Below are 18,007 nucleotides of genomic sequence, written 5' to 3'. Positions count from 1 at the left end.
ATCACTTAAGTCTTCTTGTCTGTGTGATCTGAAGACTTATTACACTTGAGGACTGTGAATCCTCCAGACGGTTAGGCGTCGCGTTCAGAGCATCCAAGAGGCATTGTGGATTGCCAGTGAACGAAGTCTATGAAGGTTTGGGAGTCTACCTTGAAGACTTACCAGAGTGATTGGGCGAGAACTATGTGACCTTAGCTCAAGGAGAATACGGTGAGGACTTGGTATCCTGAGCTGCGTGTTCAGGACTGGGTGTCCGGGACTGCGTGTCCTAAGGTTTAAATACCTAGCCGCTCCAACCAGACGTACAGTTGTCACAGCAACTGGAACTGGTCCAACACATCATTGTCTTCAACGAGTCACTGGTTTCATCTTCACTTCCTTTTTCATATTGTTACTCATTGTGAAGCCATTGCATGCTTGCTCTATCTTTTGTCTTCACAACGTGAATGTATGATCTGTTTGGCTTCATAACTTCTTCCTACCTGATCCTTATTACACTGCAGCTGTTTTTCATTGTGCTTTCACTCTATTGAATACTTGACCATGGCTGGCCTAGTGTAATCTAACTTCTGCTGCATAGTAATAGGCATAATCTTCGCTGTTTGTCTTCATAACTCCCACGTTTTGAAGACTTTCATAAAAATCGCCTATTCACCCCGCTCTAGTCGATATAACGCACTTTCACTTTTGATGGAAAAAAATCATAAGCCATCTTCTCAGAGGAAACTCCGCCGCCACGAGGCGGAACCTTGGCGGAACCAATCTAGGGCTTTGGCGGAGCTGTTCTGTCGGGGAAACCTCCCTCCCGGAGGGGGAAATCATCGCCATCGTCATCACCAACGCTCCTCTCATCGGGAGAGGGCAATCTCCATCAACATCTTCATCAGCACCATCTCATCTCAAAACCCTAGTTCATCTCTTGTATCCAATTCTTGTCTCCAAGTCCGGGATTGGTGCTAGTAGGTTGCTAGTAGTGTTAATTACTCCTTGTAGTTGATGCTAGTTGGTTCAATTGGTGGAAGATCATATGTTCAGATCCTATATGCATATTAATACCCCTCTGATTATGAACATGTTTATGCTTTGTGAGTAGTTACTTTTGTTCCTGAGGACATGGGAGAAGTCTTGCTATTAGTAGTCATGTGAATTTGGTATTCGTTCGATATTTTGATGAGATGTATGTTGTCTCTCCTCTAGTGGTGTTATGTGAATGTCGACTACATGACACTTCACCATTATTTGGGCCTAGAGGAAGGCATTGGGAAGTAATAAGTAGATGATGGGTTGCTAGAGTGACAGAAGCTTAAACCCTAGTTTATGAGTTGATTCGTAAGGGGCTGATTTGGATCCATATGTCTCATGCTATGGTTAGGTTTACCTTAATACTTTTGTTGTAGTTGCGGATGCTTGCAATAGAGGTTAATCATAAGTGGGATGCTTGTCCAAGTAAGGGCAGCACCCAAGCACCAGTCCACCCACATACCAAATTATCAAAGTACCGAACGCGAATCATATGAGCGTGATGAAAACTAGCTTGACGATATTCCCATGTGTCCTCGGGAGCGCTTTACATCATACAAGAGTTTGTCCAGGCTTGTCCTTTGCTACAAAAAGGATTGGGCCACCTTGCTGCACCTTATTTACTTTTGTTACTTGTTGCTCGTTACGAATTATCTTATCACAAAACTATCTGTTACCACTTATTTCAGTACTTGCAGAGAATACCTTGCTGGAAACCGCTTATCATTTCCTTCTGCTCCTCGTTGGGTTCGACACTCTTACTTATCGAAAGGACTACGATAGATCCCCTATACTTGTGGGTCATCAAGACTCTTTTCCGGCGCCGTTGCCGGCGAGTGAAGTGCCTTTGGTAGGTGGAATTTGGTAAGGAAAAATTTATATAGTGTGCTGAAATCTACTGTCACTTGTTACCATGGAAAGTAATCCTCTGAGGGGCTTGTTCGGGGTATCTTCACCCCGACCAGTAGAGCAAAGAGTTGCTCCTCAACCTACCGAACCTACTGAAAATGAAAATGGTTGCTTTGAAGTTCCTTCGGGTATGATAGAAAAACTGCTAGCTAATCCTTTTTAGGAGATGGAACAAAACATCCTGATGAACATCTGATATATGTGGATGAAGTTTGTGGATTATTTAAACTTGCAGGTGTACCCAGAGATGTTGTTAAGAAGAAGGTCTTCCCTTTATCTTTGAGGGGATATGCATCGACATGGGTATAGGCTATGTGATGATATGGGGTCTTGGAATTACAAACGATTGAAATTGGAATTTCATCAGAAGTTCTATCCTATGCATCTTGTTCATCGTGATTGCAATTATATATATAATTTTTGGCCTCGCGAAGGAGAAAGCATCGCTCAATCTTGGGGGAGGCTTAAATCAATGTTATATTTATGCCCCAATCATGAGCTCTCAAGAGAAATGATTATTCAAAAATTTTATGCTCGGCTTTCTGGTAACAATCGCACCATGCTTGATACTTCTTGTGCTGGCTCTTTTATGATGAAGACTATTGAATTAAAATGGGATTTATTGGAAAGAATTAAACACAACTCTGAAGATTGGGACCTCGACAATGGTAAGGAGTCAGGAATGACACCTAGTTTTGATTGTCTTAAATCTTTTATGGATACCGATATTTTTCGTAAATTTAGCACTAAATATGGACTTGATTCTGAGGTAGTAGCTTCTTTCTGTGAATCTTTTGCTGCCTATGTTGATCTCCCCAAGGAGAAGCGGTTTAAATATCATCCTCCCATAGAAGTAAAAGTAGCTGCACCTATTAAAGTTGAAGAAAAGACTATCACTTATAATGATCATATTGTTCCTACTTCTTATGTTGAGAAACCACCTTTCCCTGTTAGGATAAAGGATCATGCTAAAGCTTCAACTATGGTTCGTAAAAGCAATATTAAAACATATACACCTCCTGAGCAAGTTAAAGTTGAACCTAATATTGCTATTGTTAAAGATCTCTTGTCTGATAATATAGATGGGCATGTTATTTATTTCTGTGATGAAACTGCTAGAATTGCTAAACCCCGTGATAAAGATAAACCTAGACCTGTGGTAGGCATGCCTGTTATTTCTGTTAAAATAGGAGATCATTGTTATCATGGCTTATGTGATATGGGTGCCAGTGCTAGTGAAATACCCATTAGCCTTTATAGAGAAATTATGCATGATATTGCACCTGTCGAGTTAGAAGATATTAATGTTATAATTAAACTTGCCAATAGAGATACTATTTCACCAATGGGAATTGTTAGAGATGTCGAAGTCTTGTGTGGGAAAACTAAATATCCTGCTGATTTTCTTGTTCTTGGTTCCCCACAAGATAGCTTTTGTCCCATTATATTTGGTAGACCCTTCTTAAATACTGTTAATGCTACCATAGATTGCAAAAGAGATGTTGTTACTATCGGTTTAGATGATATGACTCATGAATTTAATTTTTCTAAATTTAGTAGACAACACCGTGAAGAAGAATTACCTAGTAAGGATGAAATTATTGGTCTTGCTTCTATTGTCGTACCTCCTAGTGATCCTTTAGAACAATACTTGCTAGACCATGAAAATGATATGTTTATGAATGGAAGAAGGGAATTAGATGAAGTATTCTTTAAACAGGAACCTATTCTGAAAAACAATTTACCTGTTGAAATCCTAGGGGATCCTCCTCAACCCAAGGGTGATCCCGTGTTTGAGCTTAAATCGTTACCTGATACTCGTAAATATGCTTATCTTGATGAGAAAAAGATATATCATGTTATTATTAGTGCTAACCTTTCAGAGCATGAGGAAGAGAGATTATTGAAAACTCTAAATAAGCACCGCGCTGATATTGGGTATACTCTTGATGATCTTAAGGGCATTAGTCCCACTCTATGTCAACACAAAATTAATTTGGAAGAAGATGCTAAACTAGTTCGTGATCATCAACGCCGGCTTAATCCTAAAATGAAAGAAGTGGTAAGAAAGGAGATACTAAAGCTCCTTGAGGGAGGTATAATTTATCCCGTTGCTGATAGTCAGTGGGTAAGCCCTGTCCATTGTGTCCCTAAGAAGGGAGGTATTACTGTTGTTCCTAATGATAAAGATGAATTGATTCCTCGAAGAATTATTACAGGTTATAGGATGGTAATTGATTTTCGCAAATTAAATAAGGCTACTAAAAAGGATCATTACCCCTTACCTTTTATCGATCAAATGCTAGAAAGATTGTCCAAACATACACATTTTTGCTTTCTAGATGGTTATTCTGGTTTCTCTCAAATACCTATGTCAGCCAAAGATCAATCAAAGACTACTTTTACATGCCCTTTTGGTACTTTTGCTTATACACGTATGCCTTTTGGTTTATTTAATGCACCTGCTACCTTTCAAAGATGCATGATGGCTATATTCTTTGACTTTTGTGAAAAGATTTGTGAGGTTTTCATGGACGACTTTTCCGTCTATGGATCTTCTTTTGATGATTGCTTGAGCAACCTTGATCGAGTTTTGCAGAGATGTGAAGAAACTAATCTTGTCTTGAATTGGGAAAAGTGCCACTTTATGGTTAATGAAGGTATTGTCTTGGGGCATAAAGTTTCTGAAAGAGGTATTGAAGTTGATAAAGCCAAGGTTGATGCTATTGAAAAGATGCCATGTCCCAAGGACATCAAAGGTATAAGAAGTTTCCTTTGTCATGCCAGTTTTTATAGGAGGTTCATTAAGGATTTCTCAAAAATTTCTCGGCCTCCGACTAATTTATTACAAAAGATATACCATTTGTCTTTGATGATGATTGTGTAGAAGCATTTGAAATACTTAAGAAAGCACTGATTTCTGCACCTATTGTTCAGCCACCTGATTGGAATTTACCCTTTGAAATTATGTGTGATGCTAGTGATTATGCTGTAGGTGTTGTTCTAGGGCAAAGAGTTGATAAGAAACTAAATGTTATTCAATATGCTAGTAAAACTCTAGACAATGCCCCAGAGAAATTATGCTACTACTGAAAAGGAATTCTTAGCAGTTGTATTTGCTTGTGATAAGTTCAGACCTTATATTGTTGATTCTAAAGTAACTATTCACATGGATCATGCTGCTATTAAATATCTTATGGAAAAGAAAGATGCTAAACCTAGACTTATTAGATGGCTTCTCTTGCTACAAGAATTTGATTTGCATATTATTGATAGAAAGGGAGCTGAGAACCCCGTTGCAGATAACTTGTCTAGGTTACAAAATGTTCTTGATGACCCACTACCTATTGATGATAGCTTTCCTGATGAACAATTAAATGTCATAAATGCTTCTCATACTGCTCCATGGTATGCTGATTATGCTAATTACATTGTTGCTAAATTTATACCACCTAGTTTCACATACCTGCAAAAGAAAAAGTTTTTCTATGATTTAAGACATTACTTTTGGGATGAACCACATCTCTGTAAAGAAGGAGTAGATGGTGTTATTAGGCGTTGTGTACCTGAGCATGAACTGGAACAGATCCTACCCAAGTGTCACTCTAAAGCTTATGGAGGACACCACACTGGAGATAGAACTGCACATAAGGTATTGCAATCTGGTTTTTATTGGCCTACTCTCTTCAAGGATGTGCGTAAGTTTGTCTTATCTTGTGATGAATGTCGAAGAATTGCTAATATTAGTAGACATCAAGAAATGCCTATGAATTATTCACTTGTTATTGAACCACTTGATGTTTGGGGCTTTGACTATGTGGGACCTTTTCCTTCCTCTAATGGTTATACACATATTTTAGTTGCTGTTGATTACGTTACTAAGTGGGTAGAAGCTATTCCAACTAGTAGTGCTGATCATAACACTTCTATTAAAATGCTTAAAGAAGTTATTTTTCCAAGGTTTGGAGTCCCTAGATATTTAATGACCGATGGTGGTTCACATTTTATTCATGGTGCTTTCCATAAAATGCTTGCTAAATATGATGTTAATCATAGAATTGCATCTCCTTATCACCCTCAGTCCAGTGGTCAAGTAGAATTGAGTAATAGAGAACTCAAATTAATTTTGCAAAAGACTGTTAATAGGTCTAGAAAGAATTGGTCCAAGAAACTAGATGATGCATTATGGGCCTATAGAACTGCATATAAAAATCCTATGGGTATGTCTCCGTATAAAATGGTCTATGGAAAAGCATGTCACTTACCTCTCAAACTAGAACACAAGGCTTATTGGGCTATTAAAGAACTTAATTATGATTTTAAACTTGCCGGTGAGAAGAGGTTATTTGATATTAGCTCACTCGATGAATGGAGAACCCAAGCCTACGAGAATGCCAAGTTGTTTAAAGAAAAAGTTAAAAGATGGCATGATAAAAGGATACAAAAGCATGAGTTTAATGTAGGTGATTATGTATTACTATACAACTCTCGTTAAGATTTTTTGCAGGAAAACTTCTCTCTAAATGGGAAGGTCCTTACGTTATCGAGGAGGTCTACCGTTCCGGTGCCATAAAAATTAACAACTTCGAAGGCACAAATCCGAAGGTGGTGAACGGTCAAAGAATCAAACATTATATCTCAGGTAATCCCATACATGTTGAAACCAATGTTATTGAAACCGTAACCCCGGAGGAATACATAAGGGACACTTTCCGGAACGTTTCAGACTCCGAAAAGGAATAGGTATGTGGTACGGTAAGTAAACCGACTCCAAAACAGTTTTTAAGGCAATATTTCTCCGTTTTGGAATATTTAGAATAAGAAGCAGTCCGGAAAGGACACGAGGCCTCCACGAGGGTGGAGGGTGCGCCCTACCCTACTGGGCGCGCCCCCTACCTCGTGGGCACCTCGTGTGCTCTCCGGACTCCGTTTTCGTGCACGACACGTATTTTGGTCGGTAAAAATTCATTATATAATCTCCCGGGGGTTTTGACTCCCGTATCACGCAAAAATCTCTTGCTTTTGTTTTGAGCTGTCCTGCTGCAGACAAAGCAACATGTCGTCCCAGGATTCGGAAGGAGAAAGCTATGTGGCTGATTACCTTGCAGATCCTAAGGTCTATGGGGATGTGGAGCATTGTGGTTGGACTATGGAAGAAGAAGACTATGAACCCAAGGGAAAGGAGGAGACGAGCTCAGATGAAGATGAAGTCCCACTACCTCAACCTGGGGACATGCATGTGGAGTTCAAAAAGTCAAGCCTCCGGGATAGAGTAAAGAAACCTAAGATCGAGTTCATCCCTTTTCGCCTCTTGCAGGAAAACAAGCAGGAACTATGCAAAAAGATACTGAGCCTGGAACAGGAGATCGAGGCCTAAGGGACCGAAATTCTGTCCTCAAACGCAAATTAAGGAAGAAGCCTACGCCATCAACAAAATCACCATCGTCTCCACCAACAAAGAAGAATTGAGTATCTGGTATGGGCACTCCACTTGGCAATTGTCAATCTTGGGGGAGTGCCCCGGTATCGTATCACCATCACTTTATCTTTACAGTTTTTCTTAGTTCGATCCTTTTGGTAATATCTTGATCTAGTAGAATAAAAGTTCTTAGTATGATCTAGTTGTGAGTTTTGCGTTATTATCCTTCTATGTAATCAAGTCCGTGAGCTATATAATAAAGATTAGTGTTGAGTTAAGGGCTTGATTATTTTGCCATGATCCTAAGGGAATAAAAGAAAAGAGAAAGAAATAAAAAGAAACAAAGAGATCATGTGAGTCTTATGGAGAGTAATGTGCTCACATAGAAAGAGTGTGATAAATAAAAGTTGTTGAGGGTTGACAAACACAGTTTTGGTCATCGTTGCAATTAATAGGAAGTAATAAAGAAAGAGAGGTCTTCACATGAAATATACTATCTTGGACATCTTTTATGATTGTGAGCACTCATTAAAATATGACATGCTAAAGAGTTGACATTGGACAAGGAAGACAACGTAATGGGTTATGTTTTCTTACATCTGAGATGAATTATATTGTCTTGGATCTTCCAACATGATGACCTTGCCTTTCCCCCTCATGCTAGCCAAATTCATTGCACCAAGTAGAGATACTACTTGTGCTTCCAAATACCCTTAAACCAGTCTTGCCATAAGATTCCACCATATCTACCTATGGATTGAGTAAGATCCATCAAGTAAGTTGTCATCGGTGCAAGCAATAAATAAAAATTGCTCTCTAAATGTGTATGGTTGATTGGTGTGGAGGAAATAAGCTTTATACGATCGTGTGATATGGAAGTAATAAAAGCGACAAACTGCATAATAAAGGTCCATATCACAAGTGGCAATATAAAGTGACGTTCTTTCGCATTAAGATTTTGTGCATCCAACCATAAAAGTGCATGACAACCTCTGCTTCCCTCTGCGAAGGGCCCATCTTTTACTTCTATCTCCTACATTGCATAAGAGTCATGATTTTCACCCTTCCTTTTTACACTTTATCCTTTGGAAAGCACAATATGTTGGAAAGATCCTGGTATATATGGCTAATTGGATGTGAGTTTTCATGAACTATTACTGTTGACATTACCCTTGAGGTAAAACGTTGGGAGGCAAAACTATAAGCCCCTATCTTTCTCTGTGTTGAATTAAAACTCCATACTCATAAGTATTGCGTGAGTGTCAGCCATTGTGAAAGACTATATGATAGTTGAGTATGTGGACTTGTTGAAAAGCTCTTATACATTGACTCTTTCCTATGTTATGATAAATTGCAATTGCTTCAATGACTGAGATTATAGTTTGTTAGTTTTCAATGAAGTTTACGATTCATACTTGATATTGTGATTGAATTATTACTCTAGCATTAGAGATTATATGACAAGAATTATATAAGTTGTTGTTCTAAGAATGATCATGATGCCCTCATGTCCATATTTTATTTTTATCGACACCTCTATCTCTAAACATGTGGACATATTTTTCGATTTCGGCTTTTCGCTTGAGGACAAGCGAGGTCTAAGCTTGGGGGAGTTGATACGTCCATTTTACGTCATGCTTTTATATCGATATTTATTTCATTATGGGCTGTTATTACACATTATGTCACAATACTTATGCCTATTCTCTCTTATTTTACAAGGTTTACATAAAGAGGGAGAATGCCGGCAGTTGGGATTCTGGGCTGGAAAAGGAGCAAATATTAGAGACCTATTCTGCACAGCTCCAAAAGTCCTGAAACTTCACGGAAGATGTTTTCCAAATATATAAAAAATATTGAGAGAAAGAACTTCATCAGGGGGGCCACACCCTGCCCACGAGGGTGGGGGCGCGCCCTACCCCTCTTGGCGCGCCCCCTACCTCGTGGGCCCCCTGGTGGCCCTCCGGTGGCCATCTTCTGCTATATGGAGTCTTTCGATGGGAAAAAAATCATAAGCCATCTTCTCGGACGAAACTCCGCCGCCACGAGGCGAAACCTTGGCGAAACCAATCTAGGGCTCTGGCGGAGCTGTTCTGCCGGGGAAACTTCCCTCCTGGAGGGGGAAATCATCGCCATCGTCATCACCAATGCTCCTCTCATCGGGAGAGGGCAATCTCCATCAACATCTTCATCAGCACCATCTCATCTCAAAACCCTAGTTCATCTCTTGTATCCAATTCTTGTCTCCAAGTCCGGGATTGGTGCTAGTAGGTTTCTAGTAGTGTTAATTACTCCTTGTAGTTGATGCTAGTTGGTTCAATTGGTGGAAGATCATATGTTCAGATCCTATATGCATATTAATACCCCTCTGATTATGAACATGTTTATGCTTTGTGAGTAGTTACTTTTGTTCCTGAGGACATGGGAGAAGTCTTGCTATTAGTAGTCATGTGAATTTGGTATTCGTTCGATATTTTGATGAGATGTATGTTGTCTCTACTCTAGTGGTATTCTGTGAACGTCGACTACATGAAACTTCACCATTATTTGTGCCTAGAGGAAGGCATTGGAAAGTAATAAGTAGATGATGGGTTGCTAGAGTGACAGAAGCTTAAACCCTAGTTTATGCGTTGCTTCGTAAGGGGCTGATTTGGATCCATATGTCTCATGCTATGGTTAGGTTTACCTTAATACTTTTTTGTAGTTGCGGATGCTTGCAATAGAGGTTAATCATAAGTGGGATACTTGTCCAAGTAAGGGCAGCACCCAAGCACCGGTCCACCCACATACCAAATTATCAAAGTACCGAACGCGAATCATATGAACGTGATGAAAACTAGCTTGATGATATTCCCATGTGTCCTCGGGAGCGCTTTACATCATACAAGAGTTTGTCCATGCTTGTCCTTTTCTACAAAAAGGATTGGGCCACCTTGTTGCACCTTATTTACTTTTGTTACTTGTTGCTCGTTACAAATTATCTTATCACAAAACTATCTGTTACCACTTATTTCAGTACTTGCAGAGAATACCTTGCTGGAAACCGCTTATCATTTCCTTCTGCTCCTCGTTGGGTTCGACACTCTTACTTATCGAAAGGACTACGATAGATCCCCTATACTTGTGGGTCATCAGGGCCCTTTGTTTCTCATCTACTTTTTGCAGATGACGGTGTTTTCTTTGCTCGAAGTGATGTCCGAAGTACCAAGCCCTAAAAGCTACATTTGCAAACACACTATGATGGGTCGGGAGAGAAGATTAATATGAACAAATCTTCCATTTTCTTCGGCAAACATTGTAGCAAGCAAATAAAACAAAGAGTTAAAGCTTGCTTGGGAGTTCAGGAAGAAACATTGCAAGCTAACTATCTTGGTATGCCAACCTTTGTTGGCCGTTCTCCTACAAGCACTTCTAATTTCCTCACTGGCAGGCTATGGAAGCACATCAATGGTTGGTCAGACAAACCTCTTTCTAGAGCTGGAAAAGAAGTTCTTTTAAAATCTGTTGCTCAGGACATCCCTACATATGTCATGAGTTGCTTCCAGATCCCAATAACCATATGTAAGAGAATGAGACGCCCAATGTCTAACTTCTGGTGGGGTGGAGAATGGCAAGATGCAAATGCATTGGAGATCTTGGAAATGGATGTCAACTCCGAAGTATCTTGGCGGCATGGTTTCCCGTGACATGACACTCTTCAATCAAGCTTTGCTTGGAAGGCAGTGTTGGCGCTTCCTAACGGATCCGGATTCTTTCTGTGCACGTGTGTTGAAAGGTCGATACTTCCCAGATGGAGATTTTTGCTCCGATTCATGTCTGAGATCTGTGTCATACACGTGGCGGAGCCTCATGTTTGGTAAGAAATTGCTTCAGTAGGGATTGTTGTGGAGAGTCGGAGATGGCAAGAGCATATCTCTCAAGCATGATAATTGGATTCCACACTCTCCGACCGGTGTTATCTACCCAATATGTCCCCTGCCTGAAGATCAAAGTGTCAACTTCCTTTTTACGGAGGATGGTCGGTCCTGGGAAGAGGCTGCTGTGAGAACTTTCTTCAATGACAATGATACAACACATATCTTGGATATTTCGATCAGTGTTGATGGGTGTGCTGATTTTGCTTCGTGGCCTTATACAAAATTTGGTATTTATACTGTACGCTCAGCGTATAACTTGGCTCGAACTTTACAATTTTGGTCTGACCGAAGTAGGAATGGTGGAGGTGCTTCCTCTGAGCACGCCTTAATTAAAAAAGGTTGGAAGAAAACTATGGGTTGTTCAGTGTCCTAACAAGATGAAGGTAATTTTATGGAGGATGTCACATGATTGCTTACCAACGGGGGCTCAACTACGGAGATGGTCCATTCCTACAACATATATTTGTCCATTTTGTGGTCGAGAGGAACCAATTAATCATGTCTTCCTGTTGTGCCAGTACGCTAAGGAAGTTTGGGATATTATGAAGACTGAATTTGGCATTCACCTCAACCTTCAGAATTTTGTGAATATGCGACGATGGCTTCTGGATTGGTTAACTGAAGCTTCAGATGTTCATGCTACTATTTTTACAGTCTGCATTTGGCACATTTGGGAAGCAAGAAATAGTGCCTGCAATGGGGAAACAATGATGCACCCTAGACGAGTTGCTGAGAAAATTAAGGTTTATGTCGAGATGATCATGAAGTTCACCTTCAAGTCCAAGACTTCCAACAGGTGTGAGTTCTTTGTTTCTCTTAAAAAATGGACTCCACCGCCGGAAGGGTTGGTGATGATAAATGTTGATGCTGCTTTCCCATGTCAACACTAGGCAAATGGGTGCGAGTGTCGTGATTCATGACCATCGTAGGGAATGTGTGGCTGCTAGTAGACATTCCTTCGACAGAGTACCTGAACCTGAAATGGCGGAGGCCACCGCTATGCGTTATGCCTTGTCATTTGCCTCCGAAGTTGGTTTCCAACAGGTGATGGCCACTTTAGATTGCTCATCTTTGGTGTCCAAAGTTAATTCTCCTATGCTGAATCGCTCAGGGATAGGGGCCATTGTTTCTGACATCAAGAAGTTGGCATCAAAGTTTCTCTTAGTTTCTTTTTTCCATGTTAGTCGTCTACTCACGCTCTTGCTAAGTCAGTTGTGCGTGAGGCTTGTGCTGTTTGTATTAATGACATGCCGAATGTGATTCGGTCCATTGTCTATGATGAATTTTATCTGTGATATTAATGAATCGGCCCATTAACTAAAAAAAGCTTCTGCCATCAGGACATCAACACACCAATCAATCTTCCAGTTTTCGCCAACAATGAATTTTCCTTTGTCATCTCTGAGAACAGCACCAACCGTGCCCGTAAGCAAGTCATGATCAAAAGATGCATCCACATTAAGCTTCACAAAACCCAATTGAGGTCTAGTCCATGCTCCTCTTTTACTGACTGCATTTGGTGAGAAAGCATTAACAAAGTTTGCCGTTATAGCACGAATTCCCATAGAAGTTTGTTGAGCATCTTGAAAGTTTCCTTCATGGACCAACCTACGTCTATCCCACCATAAGTAACAAGCGGTAATAGCAATTAGTTTGCGGGCATTCTGGAAACCCAATATAGCTAGATCATGTTCTGGCATAAGAAGTAAAATTCAAGGACTGCCTCTCCTGCATGATCCATAACACAAGCTTTGTTGATCAGCTCATCCAATCCCAACTTATGCCAAACCTCCTTAGTTTTCTAACAAAGAAACAACATATGCTTTGTATCATCTGGCACACTAGAATAGGAAGGGCAGATGGGAGTGACTCTCAGGTGTCTGTTCGCAGGCGTAACCTGACAAGGTAGAGTGCCATGCAATGTGCACCAGATGAAAATTTTGACCTTTGCTTGACAAGATAATTTCCAAATCTAACCCCAAATAGGTCCACTTATATGCCCTCTCGACAGGCGTATCTAGGCATTTAAGGTGCCATGTTCCTCCAAAAATGCGTGTGTTTGGTTGACGATTTGCTTCCAATGCTCCCGCTACTTGGACAAATAAACATGATAGGCATATTTGCCTGTTGTGTGTCGCGAACACGATGATACTTTTCCTACGTTCTGTAGGTGCCCATGGGCTGTCGCATTGTGGCAAGATATGGTTCGAGTGTGACATTTTCAGACATGAAGATGGTACATAACACGGGAAAGGAATAGGTCGTGGACCTGCTCGCCGACCTCTCAGAAAATGGACAGGTTCGTATGCTCATGATCCTATGGAGTGAAAGTGCATCTAATCCCCGGGCGATTTGGTAATTCATCACAACATATATCTCACTGAACTAATGCCTACTCAAAGAATATTTCAGAGAAGTTCAATTTAGGTACAACAATTGGGATGTGAAAGTGGTCTCCTCAAAATGCTAAGGAAAAATGTTGGCCGGCCACCAAGACTCTTAGTTTCGTATTTAAGTGATGCAAGATCACATTGAGTCCATAGGAAAGCCAATACTATAAAAAGGGATCGATTATGATGATAGTCTAACTGCTAAAGTGCTTAGAGATATTGCTCCAAAGCCTCAAACATTTTCCCACATTACATTGTCCAAAACCCTAAGTTCATCTCGGTCACACCGAAACACACTTATATGGATTCACTGATATACACTTGACGTAGTCATTGCCTTAACCCTAGAATCTCGGTCCCACGGAGTTGACCATTCATTACCATGGAAGAGCACTGGCCAATCTTCTGTTGCCAACTAAAATTCAATTAGAATTTGCGGTCGATTTTAATCGGTGACACCGAAGTGTGGAAAGTGATTAGGTCAGCATGAATCGGTCTCACGAAGAGGTTTCATCCGGTCTCACCAAAATGCATGAAGTTCAAACCTTTTGTACAGGTCGGTCTCACCGAGTGGTTTCATCCAGTCCCACCGAACTGTGCATAAAGGTGTGTAACGATCGGTTTTTTGGTGTTGCTTATATATATACACCCATTCCATGACTCTCTGAGAGCAACCAGAGCAAAGCATACACTTCGCATATCTATTCTTTGAGGGAGAGCTCTAGATCCTTGTGTTCAGATCAAAATGATTCCACTCCAACCATAGAACTATGATATCTAGCCACCTCAATTTCTTTCCACCCAAATCCCTCTCCCACCACATAGCTAGAATCTGTGAGAGAGTATTTGAGTGTTGAGGAGACTATCTTTTAAAGCACAAGAGCAATGAGTTCATCATCAACAACAACAACATCTATTACCTTTTGGAGGGTGGTGCCTCCTAGATTAGTTAGGTGTGCTTCAGAGCCTCCAAATCATGTGGAGTGAACCAGGGAGTTTGTAAGGGCAAGGAGATCGCCTAATTCGTGAAGATCTACCCCGAGTGTGGCTAGTCCTTCATAGACATAAGCCATGGTAGAATATGCAGGGTTGCTTCTTCGTGAACCCTTCGTGGGTGGAGCCCTCCATAGACTCATGCAACAGTTATCCTTCGTGAATTGAAGCCTCCATCAATGTGGACATATGATAGCACCACCTATCGGAACCACGGGTCAAAATCTTCCATGTCACCATAGCATTTGCATATCTCCAATCCCTTCCTCTACTTAATGTCAATTACGGAGTCTTTACTTTCCGATGTCCCACTACTAGACTTGTTGGAATTGCTAAAAATCTGCCGAGAACTTGATACATCTCCATCGTATCTACTTTTCCAAACTCTTTTGCCCATGTTTTTGACTCTAACTTGCATGATTTGAATGGAACTAACCCGGACTGGCGCTGTTTTCAACAGAATTGCCATGGTGATATTTTGTGTAGAAATAAAAGTTCTCAGAATGACCTGAAACTTCACGGAGATGATTTTTGGAATTAATAAAAATATACTGGCAAAAGAATCAGCTGAAGGGGGCCTACACCCTGGCCACAAGGGTGTGGGGCACGCCCTCCGTCCTTGTGGGCCCCCTGGACCTCCACCGACCTCAACTCCAACTTCATATATTCACATTCAGGGAGAAAAATATCAGAGAGAAGGATTCATCGCGTTTTACGATACGGAGCCGTTGCCAAGCCCTGCTCTTCCTCGGGAGGGCAGATCTGGAGTCCGTTCTGGGCTTTGGAGAGGGGAATCCGTCGCCATCGTCGTCATCAACCATCCTCCATCACCAATTTCATGATGCTCACCGCCGTGCATGAGTAATCCCATCATAAGCTTGCTGGACGGTGATGGGTTGGATGAGATTTACCATGTAATCAAGTTAGTTTTGTTAGGGTTTGATCCCAAGTATCCACTATGTTCTAAGATTGATGTTGCTATGACTTTGCTATGCTTAATGCTTGTCACTAGGGCCCGAGTGCCATGATTTCAGATCTGAAGCTATTATGTTTTCGTGAATATATTTGTGTTCTTGATCCTATCTTGCAAGCTATAGTCACCTACTACGTGTTATGATCCGGCAACCCCGGAGTGACAATAGTCGGGACACTTCCCGGTGATAATCGTAGTTTGAGGAGTTCATGTATTCACTACGTGCTAATGCTTTGGTCCGGTTCTCTATTAAAAGGAGGCCTTAATATCCCTTAGTTTCCAATAGGACCCCGCTGCCACGGGAGGGTAGGACAAAAGATGTCATGCAAGTTCTTTTCCATAAGCACATATGACTATATTCGGAATACATGCCTACATTATATTGATGAATTGGAGCTAGTTCTGTGTCACCCTATGTTATAACTGTTGCATGATGAATGCCATCCGACATAATTATCCATCGTTGATCCATTGCCTACAAGCTCGTTTCATATTGGTCTTTGCTAAGTTACTTTTCCGTTGCCACTGTCACGATCGCTACAAAACTGCTACTGTTACTTTTGCCACCGTTACCATTACTTCCATACTTCTTTGCTACTAAATATTTTGCTACATATATTAAGTCTTTCAGGTGTGGTTGAATTGACAACTCAGCTGCTAATACTTGAGAATATTCTTTGGCTCCCCTTGCGTCGAATCAATAAATTTGGGTTGAATACTCTACCCTCGAAAACTATTGCGATCCCCTATACTTGTGGGTTATGAGAACTAAAATTGGAAAATGTTAAGTTTTTTTGGCAATTAGTCTAATCATGCCCCCTCTAGACCTACTTATGATTCAACAAGCAGCAGGCATATCTGCAACGAAATTACACATAACAAGCTAGCTCTTCCTGCAAAACCCTCCAGCCTATGTTTCACAAAGCTACATCAATTCCATCATCGGGATTCGGCAGCACAAACATGGTAAATTTGTAAGGTAGAATGGCGGTAGTGGATGATGACTACTATGTACCATTAGTCCATGCACAGGAGGTACCGGTGCAACTAGCAAAGTGGATGACGGTGCCATCAAACTGGGTGAAACACAATGTGGATGGCTCATTTGTCAAGGCAGATAGAACTGCACGAGCTGGGATGATATTGTGTAATGAAAGGGGGTAGATTGTTTTCTCTGTGATATGTCTCCAATGTATCTACAATTTTTTATTGTTCCATGCTGTTATATTATCATTTTTGGATGTAATCATTTTATAGTCATTTTATATCATTTTTTGTACTAACCTATTGACATAGTGCCAAGTGCCAGTTGCTGTTTTCTGCATTTTTTTACGTCGCAGGAAATCAATACCAAACGGAGTCCAAACGCAACGAAACTTTTTGTTGATTTTTTTGGACCAGAAGACATCCAATGGGCTGGAGAAGTGCCTGGGGGTGCTCCGAGGGGAGCACAACCCTGGTGGGTTGTGCCCACCTCGGGTGCCTCCTGAACCGACTCTTTGCTCTATAAATATCCCAATATTCTAGAAACCCTAGGGGAGTCGACGAAAATCAATTCCGGCCGCCGCAGAGTCCAGAAACACCATATCCAATCTAGACACCATCACGGAGGGGTTCATCATGCCCATTGGTGCCTCTTCGATGATGCGTGAGTAGTCTTTTGTAGACCTTCGGGTCCGTAGTTAGTAGCTAGATGGCTTCCTCTCTCTCTTTTGATTCTTAATACAATGGTCTCTTGGAGATCCATATGATGTAACTCTTTTGCGGTGTGTTTGTTGGGATCCGATGAACTTTGAGTTTATGATCAGATCTATGTTTTTATCCATGAAAGTTATTTGAGTCTTCTTTGATCTATTATATGCATAATTGCTTAAGCCTTGTATTTCTTCTCCGATATTTGGGTTTTGTTTGGCCAACTTGATCTATTTATCTTGCAATAGGAGAGGTGCTTTGTGATGGGTTCGATCTTACGGTGCTTGATCTCAGTGATAGAAGGGGAACCGACACGTATGTATCGTTGCCATTAAGGATAACAAGATGAGGTCTATTTCTACATAAATAGATCTTGTCTACATCATGTCATCGTTCGTATTGCATTACTCCGTTTCTCCATCAACTTAATACACTAGATGCATGCTGGATAGCGGTCGATGTGTGGAGTAATAGTAGTAGATGCACGCAGGAGTCGGTCTACTAATCTTGGACGTGATGCCTATATAATGATCATTGCCTGGATATCATCATGATTATTTGAAGTTCTATCAATTGCCCAACAGTAATTCGTTTACCCACCATTTGCTATTTTTCTCAAAAGAAGCCACTAGTGAAAACTACGGCCCCCAGGTCTCATCTTTAATATATTTGCCGTTGCGATCTATTTTCCTTT

Source organism: Triticum urartu, chromosome 7 (assembly GCF_003073215.2).
Source record: "Triticum urartu cultivar G1812 chromosome 7, Tu2.1, whole genome shotgun sequence".
In the NCBI taxonomy this organism is placed as follows: Eukaryota; Viridiplantae; Streptophyta; class Magnoliopsida; order Poales; family Poaceae; genus Triticum; species Triticum urartu.
Note: the sequence above shows the minus strand (reverse complement) of the source record.